Raw genomic sequence first — 13,284 nt, 5'->3', positions numbered from 1 at the left:
GTTTGGGAGTACGAAGATAAAAGAGTTGTAGGTGATTCGCGAGGAATAACCGTGGATAACGACGGGAACGTTTTTTTGTTGGTAGGAACACATGTAATGTAGTTGTCATATCTCGTGATGGAAAACAGTGCAAACAGATACCGACTAAGGAAAACGGTCTTGATAGGCCGACAGCAATTTTCTTTGACAAATTGAGGACTCAGATATTAGTTACATATTTAAATCATTTCGCACACACTTTTAACGTATCTTATAACCAAATGAAATTGTTATCATTCAAGGAGATTTGAAGTAGTGTTATTGTTTTCATAACTGTCATCGACCTTCATTGGTCTGAACAGATTTCTTTATATACGTACAAATAATCCTAGGTTGAAAATTTCTGCTGTACATGTACATCGATGTCTGAAGATTTCACAATACGAACCATACTAATATCAGGTTTGCAGAGTTGGAAAAGAAAGTTCTTTTTGTTTAGAGTGTCAAATATTCAACTGACCTTCTTTGACAATTTGTATATGTAGGTCGAGATACAGTTCAGAGTTAAACATATATCAGAAGCAATCCTCAAAGTCAACAAACTTCGAATAATTATATGACAAAAAACAATCGATGTATCGAAAAGTGAAATTAAATGATAAATCCGGCTTCCTTTCTTTTTTGTTTGAATTTTTGGCATGACGAGAGACATTCATGTAGTTGTTATTCATGTTATAGCATCCGATGTAAACATAACATATATGGTGCCAAAAGTTTAAACCCAGCATTGACACTTAATTTCATCAGGACTACTCACAGCATAACATTTAAAAGACGTGAATACACAAATCGCTATCCTTGTGTGTGTGTTTTATCAAAAATATGTTTAATGATAAAAAGTAATTTATGGAAAAGTTTTATTACCAAACGTTGTTCCATTTTCTTATTTTTCAAATCTAAAAAAAATAATAATTACGAACTTCAGAGCAAGTTCAAAAAGGAGAAGTCCATAACAACTAACAAAATCGAATGCAATTACTATTCAAAACTAATGAAACTACCATATTTCACGCTTGTTTTCCGAAGAGAATGATGGATCAAACAAATTTATTGTGTTCACTTTCCTTGACATCCTACTGGTAAATGTGATAACGTTACTTCTATAGGAGCAAGGAATCAAATTATGTAACTATGTGCTCTTCTTGTAATAACATATTTAGTATAAAAACATGTCTGATCTATTAAATATGCCCACACGTATGTAGATGTATTTACGGATCCAATAACGATTTAATGAAAACTGTTTCATAGTCTCCCAAGACTTCAAAGTGGATTGATGAAATATTGTTATAACATTTGAAATATTATCCCAAAACCTTAAATATATATACATATCACGGTCAATTCAAAGCATTTATGACATGTATAATTAAAATCAGTGTAGCGGTATTTTATTTTGAAGTAGTTTGAATGTGTGGAAGATCTGACTCCCGCTTTGTTGGTCATTTTAATACAATTTAGTTTTACTCGGTAATGTAACATTCGGAAGAAACATTTTTCTTCGTGCGCCTGAAAAACTTCTCTGGGTTTATTTTTATTAGGACACGTTTTAATCAGTGTGAAAACTGACGAAAGCCAATTTTGATTTAGTCACCTTGAATTCTTTGACAGGTATTGTTCTATCATTTTCTATACGTGTCGCAGAAATATTAATAATATAAAATCAAGAGTCAATATAAAGTACTTGCTTATTTAAGAGGATTTTGGCCGTATGAACGCAAAATGATTAAAAATGAGAACATTAAAATTCACCTTGACATATACAGATATGAATTTGTATTATCTATCGCATTACAAATATCATAAGGCTGTCTATATTTGTTATTTGATCAATAGTACAAACAATGATATCTTGTATGCATTTACACCCATTTCATCAAATTGGAGGTTTATTTTTATTTCATTATTATGATTAGTACAATGTGTCAAACATTTTGCAAATAAAACGATATGTTTATGTTAGACATGCACAACGACATTACTTTATTTATATTAAAAAAAAACAACCCCACTCTACAAAGTATGCGTTTCATCATGTTAAATTAAAATAAAGTGATTTTATACAATGCTATGTGAGAGAAAAAGCAGAAAATGTTCGTACAACGTTTAAAAAAGTGAAATCACAAAAATACTGAACTTACAGGAAAATGAAAAAAAGGAAGGTACCTAATCAAAGTAAAAAAAACCTCGAACACATCAATAGACAAAAACTGTCACAGTCCTGACTTGGAGCGAAAATGTCTTTAAAATGTTGATTGAATTTCAAAATGATATATGGCGCATTGTAAAAATATGAAGCAAAATACCGTATACAATGTCTATGACAGTGAAAGGAGATGTAATGAAACGACCGCATGAAGCAAATTTAAATTGAGGTGTTCAAATATTGTTCATAGAACATATAGAAACAGAAGAATTTCAGTTTAAAATTATAATACTTACATGATATGTCATTTTTAACAATTATATCTCTATCAGAAATAACAAAAACATAATTGTACTAAAAGTACACTAAATACAGTTAAATAGATAAAATATATATTTAACTTTAAGATAAAAGACACCAAAAAATAATGGGTAGTAAGGATCTTTACACAAATTCCCGTATAAGAGCTAAACTAACGTCCCTTTAATCCTTCAATTGATTGAATTTTCATGATTGAAAATACTATTAAGTATAATGGGGCAATATTTTGAGGTGGTATAAATCTGCCTCCTTTGTGTATTGATATTTAAATCACATTAACTGATAAAGACGACAAATCTAGTTAACACACCCAATCTGAGCAATCAACAAGACCGGTTGCTTAGTAATGGTACATATATCCTGCTACATGTATGCAAGCATTACTTACCAAGTGAATGCATATATTGTCAAAATATAACATTCGGAACCACTAGTAGACTGATTCTGATTCTGAACGATTAATTTGATCTGAGCAGCCCTTAAAAGACTTATAGCCCAATAACTGCAATTTTTATTTTCATTTAGATCTTCAATAACTCATTTACCAATATTTAAGCAGATTCTAGATTTTTTCTTTTGATCCGACACCCAAATAATACCAATGCAATTATAAGGTCAGAGTCAGCCTTTTCCAACCAATCGTTTTAAGCCTACTATCTTGAAGTCATAGTAAAACAGTACTGATAAGAGCGAGTTATTTGTCCATATTTTGCACAAAACCAGGTTTAAAAAAAAAGAAATAATGTCTGTACCAAGTCTGGAAGGAACGTGACAGTTGTGATCCGTTCGTTTAAAATTTGAAATTCGTTTTGTTCTGTTTGAGCTTTGATTTTGCCTTTTATTTAGGGATTGTTCGTTTTGAATTTTCATCGGAGTTTTTGTGACAAAAAAAAACAACACTAAACAAAAACAAACATTCACATGCAAAGTAAATTCAGTTCTATAAGAAACCAAAATCATGGAAAAAAATTATAAGTGTTCTGACCTCTGTTCTAATGACTGTTATGTAGGAGCCAATATGTTTAACATGTTCTATATTATAGTGATTAAGCATTCATTTTACATTTTTCCTTGTTAATACTATGAGAAGGTAAACAATTTTCAAACAGATTATTCCTCAGTTGTTTTGTTTATTTCACCATTAAGGAGGAAGCGTTCGTCATCCTCTAGCAAGGAGCATAGTTCACATATTCTATCTTTTCTACGAATTTCATTTTATCCGCTATTTTCTATTTCTAAATAAGGACCATTATTTAATTTGTGAGATATTTCATTTTACAATTGCCATCATTTGTATTTATTCTATTTACTTTAAATTTGTTTTTAATCAAGGGTATTAACGACTTTACTTCATTCCAGTCCTTACAATTATTTACTTTATGTTAAATACATTGGTTGAATAAAAATTTCTTGGCATATATAAACAAAGAATATGTATCATACTAGTCCAGCAGTTTAGACAATATGATACATAGAACAAAAAGTTATTTAGTGTAATAGTCTGTTAAAATGTCAAAATCTATGATAAAAACAGAGAAGTTTAAAAAAAAATTGTACTTTACTCACAAAGCCTGATACATTATACCACCATTCATCATGTGAAATTATAATTGTTTCGTATTGACATTGTACGAAACAATTTCCTCGTATGTGACGTTTACATTTTCTGAAGCCAAACACGCGAAACAATGAAAGTGTTTTTTTAATTTGTTTTTTGTGTATTTTTGTAAATGTTTTATTTTTATTTTGAGATTGTAACACAGTGATGACTGCTGTTACCATCTCCTGACTATTTTACCGATTATGTCTGTTTTGTTCCCGCATCGTTGTAAAAATAACGAAATTTGATACGAATGTCATATAAGTGAGAGATTTAGCGCTATAAAACCAGGTTCAATCCATCATTTTCTGAATTTGAAAATGCCTTTACCAAATCAGGAATATGACAGTTGTTGTCCATTCGTTTGATGTGTTTTATCATTTGAGTTTGCCATTTGATTGGGGACTTTCCGTTTTGAATTTTCCTCGGAGTTCAGTATTTTTGTGATTTTACTTTTTACAAAATATATGGTTTTTGATGCCGAATAGTATAGTAATCATATTAAAATACCCGTCAAACGTATATCAATCTGCCGTTAAATGATAATTTTCAAATACAAAAAGTTTGCAAAGTGTAAATACCGGTCATAAACAGATCAATCCTACGCTTGAACCTTGAGTTAAAACTTGAAATATAACAATGATTCATCCTATAGATCTATCTTATGACCAGGTTCAAAGTGTAAAAACATCCTGTTCGTCATACGATCAATGTATATGTCAACAGTTGTTATCTCGTTGTAATCATAAATGCATTACTTGTTCAAACTGAAGGTTTGTACTTTATTAGGTCTTTCCACTTTTCTGTGGAAAGACCTATTGTTTTTCTTCTGATTATTTTTTTTTTTTTTTTTTTTTTCTTCCGCCTCATTTTGTTCTTGCGATAAACATTTGTTTCGCAATATGTCGCTTAGATATTTGGTATATGATATCGAACAGTTTATGCGCTTTTGAAATTTACCCTGCGTAAACGAATACTTTTCTTTGTAGGAGTTATCTCCCCAAACACTGTTTTCCTTGTTAGCGCATCTCCTTCGCAACCGTAAAAGATTAAGACAAATTTATTTTACAAAATTGCTCGTTATATCCTTCGCATGATTTGTCCTATTTTGACCGAAGCGATATGACCGCTCCATATGAGAGTTATTTCCCCTTATGCATCTGATATAAGTGATATGAATTTCTATCTTATAAATCATAAGTGATAGAGACCTAGGATCTTTATATTTGAGGTCCTTGGTCCAAAAAAATAAAAAAATAGGTCAAGGTCAAAGGTCAAGGTCATATTCTAATTTTTGAATTTGGCTTATTTCCACTAATTTCCAGAAACCGTATAAGATATCAACAAATTATTTTTTCTAAATTGTGAGTTGCGACATGTCGTAACACTTAAATTTTGATTGCAAGGGTACGTTGAACTTAAAAGTGAGTTTTCTCCCCTCTTGTATTTAAAAATACGCGTATGGTGATATAACTGATTAACTAAATATAATTAAGACCTATGGTCTTTTGATTTTATGTCCTTGGTTTATGACCTTGAAATTGATCTCAAGGTCATAGCTTAATTTGACGTTCTAGATTTTGACCTTTGCTTTTATTCTATATGTATACATGATAAAGATATACAACTTTTAGAAAAAGGTATCAAACCATTGAACCTTGAAAAAAAACAACCGGAAGTGACCTTTTGTAAACCGGAAGTAGCTATTTTTTTGTACTTTATTAATATAAAAGTATATAGAACCAGATATTTTTGGAATCAGTGTCAAGTAAATATTGAAATATAATCGGAAGTAACATTTTTCAAACCGGAAGTAACAAACTATCTCCCTTATTTAAAAAAAATGTATGGAAACAATATATTTTTGGAATCAGTTTACTAGGAGCTATCATTTGACGATTGAAATGACATTTTAAACTTAGTTTCACAACTTTTCATATCAAAATACATTGTTTTGATGGAAAGACCTTCAATTGTTCTCTGAACAATTGGTTTTTAATTATTATTATTATTATTCTTTTTCTTCCGCCGTTTTCAAAGTCCAAAAACAAGAAAAGTACGCAACATATCCAAATGATCTTTGGTATCATGTATCAGGGGTATAATATCTTTCTTGTATTAGAAGAACCAAGATTTACTATTTACCTTATAGGAGTTATCTCCCCAATTACAAAAAACACTGTTATCACTACTCCTCATAAACTATAAGACTTAGCGGCAAATGGTTTTTTTTAAAATGTTCCTTGCCAAAAGTTACAACTTCAAATAATTTTAACCGAAGCGATCCAGTGACCTATTATAGGAGTTATTTCCCCTTGAATATTTTAATTTTCGATATGCATATAAATCTCATGAACCGTAAGTCATAAAGACTGCGGGTCTTCAGAATTGAGTTCATTGGACCAAAACTAGAAAATATAGGTCAAGGTCAAAGGTCAAGGTCATATTTTAGATTTTCAAAAGTTTTTCATTTCCCTATAACTATTGAACGGTTATAGATACAGAAAATTTAAGCAGTGAAAAATGATTGGTATTTCAAGGGGCAACTTTTTTACATCATGACTATATTGATTTTACCATCATGTAAGGGACATAACTCCCATTGATGTTTTTTAAAAAGCCATTTTTAGGCAAAACTCTTAAACAAAAGGTCCTTGACCCAAACGGTCTTTTGAAATGACCTTGTGGAGCAATGACCTTGACGAAGGTCAGAAGGTCAAAGGTCAAGGTCATCAAATTATGTGTTTTTGGCACTATTTAAACAGTTTTATGTGTGTTTGAATTCCAAGCAAGCAACCAACCAACCAACCAACCAACCAACCAACCAACCAATCAATCAATCAATCAATCAATCATTCAATCAATCAATCAATCAATACACGTTTCCGTTTCATGTGTTTCATACTGGATCCAAGGTTTTTTTGTTGCTTGTTTTAATTGACCCTTTTCAACGTGTTTAACCAACGTACGTGTTTAACCAACGCGTTTAACCAACGTGTTTAACCAACATGTTTAACCAACATGTTAAACCAACGTGTTTAACCAACCAATCAATCAATCAATGCATGTTTCCGTTTCATGTGTTTAATACGGGATCCAAGGTTGTTTTTTTTTATCGTTTTAATTGACCCTTTCCAACGTGTTTAACCAATCAACGTGTTTAACCAACGTGTTTAACCAACATGTTTAACCAATATGTTAAACCAACGTGTTTAACTAACCAACCAACGTGTTTAACCAACCAACAAATCAATCAATGCATGTCACGTTTCATGTGTTTCATACGGGATCCAAGGTTGGTTTTTTTTGCTTGTTTTAATTGACCTTTTCCAACGTGTTTAACCAATCAACGTGTATAACCAATCAACGTGTTTAACCAACATGTTTAACCAACATGTTTATCCAACGTGTTTAACTAACCAAACCAACGTGTTTAACCAACCAACCAATCAATCAATGCATGTCACGTTTCATGTGTTTAATACGGGATCCAAGGTTTTTTTTTTGATCGTTTTAATTGACCCTTTCCAACGTGTTTAACCAATCAACGTGTTTAACCAATGTGTTTAACCAATGTGTTTAACCAACATGTTTAACCAACATGTTTATCCAACGTGTTTAACTAACCAACCAACGTGTTTAACCAACCAACCAACCAATCAATCAATGCATGTCACGTTTCATGTGTTTCATACGGGATCCAAGGTTTTTTTCCGCTTGTTTTAATTGAGCCTATCCAACCAACGTGTTTAACCAACGTGTTTAACCAACATGTTTAACCAACGTGTTTAACTAACCAACCAACGTGTTTAACCAACCAACCAATCAATCAATGCATGTCACGTTTCATGTGTTTCATACGGGATCCAAGGTTTATTTTTGCTTGTTTTAATTGACCTTTTCCAACGTGTGTAACCAACGTGTTTAACCATATGTTTAACCAAGATGTTAAACTAACGTGTTTAACTTACCAACCAACGTGTTTAACCAACCAACCAATCAATCAATGCATGTCACGTTTCATTAGTTTCATACGGGATCCAAGTTTTTTTTCGCTCGTTTTAATTGAGCCTATCCAACCAACGTGTTTAACCAACGTGTTTAACCAACATGTTCAACCAACGTGTTTAACTAACCAACCAACGTGTTTAACCAACCAACCAATCAATCAATGCATGTCACGTTTCATGTGTTTCATACGGGATCCAAGGTTTTTTTTCGCTTGTTTTAATTGAGCCTATCCAACCAACGTGTTTAACCAACGTGTTTAACCAACATGTTTAACCAACGTGTTTAACTAACCAACCAACGTGTTTAACCAACCAACCAATCAATCAATGCATGTCACGTTTCATGTGTTTCATACGGGATCCAAGGTTTTTTTTCGCTTGTTTTAATTGAGCCTATCCAACCAACATGTTTAACCAACATGTTTAACCAACGTGTTTAACCAACATGTTTAACAAACGTATTTAACTAACCAACCAACGTGTTTAACCAGCCAACCAACCAATCAATCAATGCATGTTTCCGTTTCATGTGTTTAATACGGAATCCAAGGTCTCTTTTTTTTCGCTTGTTTCAAGAGACCCTATATCAAGTGTTTAATTAATAAACCAATCAACCAACCAACCAACTAATCAATAAATTAATAAATCAATATATATGATATTTTTATTTATGACAGTATAATTAAAAGAAAATGGAAGGAAAGACCTATCAATTATTCAAGAAGAATTGAACTTTAATATTGTTCTTACATCTCTTCTGAAAAAAAAAATCCACATGTTTGTTATCAGTTAAACTCTGAAACTACAAGTCCAATCGACCCCAAACTTTGCAGTCAGCAGGGCATACATGTACTAAAGGTTCATAAAACAACGTGGTGCCGATATCTCTCAAGACTTTTCCTAGAGAGAAAAAATTGCAATGCCGTAAAAATTGCTTGCTAGGTCCGTAAATCTCAGTGAAATGCTACAATAAAATGTCCGCTCCTAGATTGAAATACTTATCTGTGTTACAAACTGGTGCTGAAAAATGTACATTATCAGAAAATAATCCTTAAATGTGTATTAAAGTTCCACCGGATCAATTAAATCCAAAACATGCACTTCTGGTGAACTGTGATCAAAATGTCAATTTCCTCCTACAATGACAAAAGAAATTACATTGTGTACATTCCGTCTCTATACATGTTGTCTGTTCAACATCCCGACCTAAAGAGAAATAAAAAGACTAAGTTTTCGTTATTATAAACCCAAGTCACGTGATGTCTCCCCAATCTGGCGCGCGCGCTGGCCTGAAATAAAATAAAAACTTTCCGAACTAAACATGAAACTTCCCCGGAATAATATAGACCCCTTACAGAAACAAACAAACAAACAAACAAACAAACAAACAAACAAACAAACAAACACACACACACACACACACACACACACACAATCATGTTTCTAAGGGGGGAAAGACCGTTTACAATTGCTTTTTAAAAGCAATTGATTTATATTTATTCTTGTCCTTTTTTTTACTATTTTTACAACTATGAATTTTTGAATTGAAAGTGTTGAATTGATATTTGCATTACAACTACTTAATTCGGAAAAAATATACGTATACGATTTATTTGATGTCGTAATATTAAAATATCCCCAATGATGCTCGACAGGCATATACATATCTGATTTATTATTTCATTACTTTTCTATAATCAGAGTATCTAGAGCTAACCAAATTCTAAGGACACATTGATTTGTTTTTTAGTCGTACATGCGTATGTTAACCTCTCTGTAATTAATTTCTGATATAAAGTCCACTGTTTATAACTGGTGTTTTATTTTGATTTGTCCACACATCGTAAATATATATGAAATTGATACGACTGTCATACAAGTGAGAGGTTAAGCGCTATAAAAACTAGGTTCAATTCATCATTTTCTACAGTTGAAATTGGATGTACCAAGTCAGAAATATGACAGTTGGTGTCCATTCGTTTGATATGTTTTGACATTTGATTTTGCCATTTGATTAGTGATTTTCCGTTGGAAATGTTCTTCATAGTTCAGTATTTTGTTATTTAACATTTTACTCCACTCCATTTTAAAACACATGAAGTAAAGACTCAAAATTTTTTTTAAAGACCTCAAATCGTCATGTATGATCATTTTGGTTTGAAGGCATCATGTTTTGGATCTGTTTAGTTTTCAAAGGTATTTCAATCTCGTAAAAATTGGAATAAACAAATGCCATGTGCATGTGTAGTTGTGTAGTTGAGTATTGAGTTTATTTTAACTGCAAGTTAGAATTGACTATTCTTTTGTTTTGTAATTTGTTTAACATTTAGCATTCCTGATAAAACCAAACCCAGGACAGCGCTTATATTTAGTGACCACGAACTTTAATAAGTGTTATTTTCATTTACTGTAAATGAGTTATATGTTTGTTGAATACTAGTCATGACGATACATGGTACATATATGATTAACAACATACGTTTATTAAATTCTTCCTTGACAATAGCAAATACCGCATAACCATACAAAGTCTACCTAGGCCTTAATTTCTTTTTTGTTTTAGAACAATTTAGGTCATACAGCTTCTGACTTGTAAATCATAACTTAATTTTACTGAAAAGTATGTCAATGATCTAATCAAATTGTATCAAAACTAGAATGATTACAATCCATCTGCTAATATTAAGTGTATAAGTATTACAAATGTCAACCTGTTCTCAGTGAGCTAAAATATGCATTTATGACTTTTTTTTCACAGCAGTATAGATAATGGCTACATGTACATACGCGTGCCGTGATTGCAATAGTCAACATCAGACAACACCGTCAACTCACTGGTGTATTGATTGTGACGAACCATTTTGTACTGACTGTAGAGAAATACACAGTGTTTATAAGTATACACAAAACCACAAAATTATTCTTATCGCTGATAACAAATTATTACAAACTGCTGTAATCGATAACCAACACAATTGCGTTGTTCACAATGAGAAGTGTGAACTATACTGTGTTAAGCACGAAATTCCAATATGCAACAAGTGTGTTAGTGATCATGGGAAATGTACGGACTCCGAGATACTTGTCCTGGAGGAGGTGAGTAGGAATATCAAGACGTCAGAATCCTTCGTTGACCTAGAGCAGAGTCTTGGCGAACTATTTGATATCACCATTCAAATTCAGAAGGACAGAGAGTACAATTTAAACAAATTAACCGATCAAAAAAAGATGATAGGGGAACAAATTGTTCAGTTCAAACAACAGGTCATCCAGCACGTCAATAAACTGGAAGAGGAGTTCACAAAAGACGTTTGTGATTTTTGCGGCCCGATTCGTTCGATTGTGTCTTCACTTCAAGATAAAGCAACGGAAATAAAAAAGATGAAGTCAATAATGAAGAACACGAAGAAATACGCCTCAGATCTTAAAGCATTCCAAAGTATGAGACAAATTCAAGCAAACATCACTGAATACGAAACACATCTCCTGTCTAGTATTGACGATGAGTTTCACAAGAAAATCAACATAGAAAGTGCACTGGATGCTAAAATACAGGATATTCTTTCCATTAGTACATTTGGTTCAATAAAATTCGAGGCCAATCCGTCTATTAACATTGACCTAAACAGAAGGAAAGACAGACAAGCCAAAATGATGGTTACCGCAGTAAAACATTCCATCAACGATGTAAAACTTGAACTTCAACAACAACTCTCCCTAGATTGGGACACTTCTCTTGGGTGCTGCATTACTAGAACTGGTGAATTACTTTTAACAAATTACGAAAAAGACAATGGACAATTACTAGCAGTTAATACCGATGGTAAAGTTGAATACACCATCCAACTTGAAGAAGCATGCAATGCGTTTGATGTAGCGTGCTTAGATGACCACAAAGTAGCTATATCCACTGGAAATCTAGGCAACACTCACGGTATCAGTATTGTTGATCTGACCGAGAGAAAAGTAACGAAGTTCATCAACCTACCTGGTTCTACTTGTGGCATTGCTTATGACGGTAAATCATTGATATGTTGTGTTGAAGAGCAAGACTTACATGTGATATCTTTTACAGACTATCGTATTTCTACAATCCCTAATACTCTCTTGTCGTATTTATCATACGTCGCTACGCATGCTGATAAAATCTTTTTTACCAATATTGATAAGAATTCAGTAACTTGTTGCTCATACACCGGGACATTAATGTGGGAGTTTAGGGATGTTTGTATTTTACGTTTTCCACAAGGAATTACAGTAGACACCAACGGAATAATTTTTGTTTTAGGTCTAGAATCAAGTAATATGGTGACGATATCTCCAGATGGAAAACAGTGCAACAATATATTGACCAGACGAGATGACCTCTATAAACCGAGGGCAATATTCTTCGACAATATTAGGAAGCAGCTTCTTCTGACAAATCCTAGATATGTCGCATATGTTTATAAAGTTTCTTATTCTAAATGAAGTTTTTATCCTCGAACATGTCCCAGGTGACTTTTGTCGTGTCACTGTAGAACTTTCATTACCCGTTTTTGGAATGTATATGATTTCTGTACACAAATTGTCCTGGTTTTAACTTAATTGTCGAAATCAAATGCAGGTTGTGTTATATTGGGTTCTTATTTAAAATATGTATAGTCAAATATATCTAATGGGGTTGTCATTCCTAGCAACAGATTTTTTTGTTAATACACCATTTCAAATTTTGTTTAAATTTTATTCAATAAAGCGAATCAAACCATATGTTTTATTAAGTGTGTGAATAATAAGATAATTGAGTATACGTCATATTGATACCTTCACAATTAAGACATCAATAAATTTGAAAACCATTTTTGATTCTGGTTTATATCTTGGTGGTTGCTGAAATGAATTTCAACAAAGACTGCAGTTGTTAAATTATAACAGGACTGAAATATGAATTTGTCTATGAAAGAACATCATCGATATATTGTAAATTGACGCTTAAAAATTTAGAGACCTTCTTTTATTTGTTCTTGGGAAGTTTCTGTATGATGAGGGGGTACAAGGTTCCTTTAGTACAAGCCAAAGTTAATGTTACAATTATATTTCCAATAGTTTAAACTTAGCAATGATTCAAACATTACACTTCATCAATTATATGCGTGGAACACATTTTCCGGGAGTTTCTTTTATTAGGA

At 32.3% G+C, this 13,284-nt stretch overlaps 1 long non-coding RNA gene across 1 annotated transcript; it reads left to right on the top strand.

The window, feature by feature from the left end:
* The first annotated feature begins 4,817 nt into the window (after positions 1–4,817).
* Positions 4,818–12,865, top strand: LOC143083648 (uncharacterized). The gene is made up of 2 exons (XR_012980819.1): positions 4,818–4,879; positions 10,875–12,865. It is a non-coding gene; the product is annotated as an uncharacterized LOC143083648 (long non-coding RNA).
* Positions 12,866–13,284: the final 419 nt, after the last annotated feature.

The sequence above is a fragment of the Mytilus galloprovincialis genome, chromosome 7 (assembly GCF_965363235.1).
Source record: "Mytilus galloprovincialis chromosome 7, xbMytGall1.hap1.1, whole genome shotgun sequence".
NCBI lineage: Eukaryota > Metazoa > Mollusca > Bivalvia > Mytilida > Mytilidae > Mytilus > Mytilus galloprovincialis.
The sequence above is the reverse complement of the archived record's forward strand: the minus strand, read 5'-3'. Positions and strand labels throughout refer to the sequence as shown.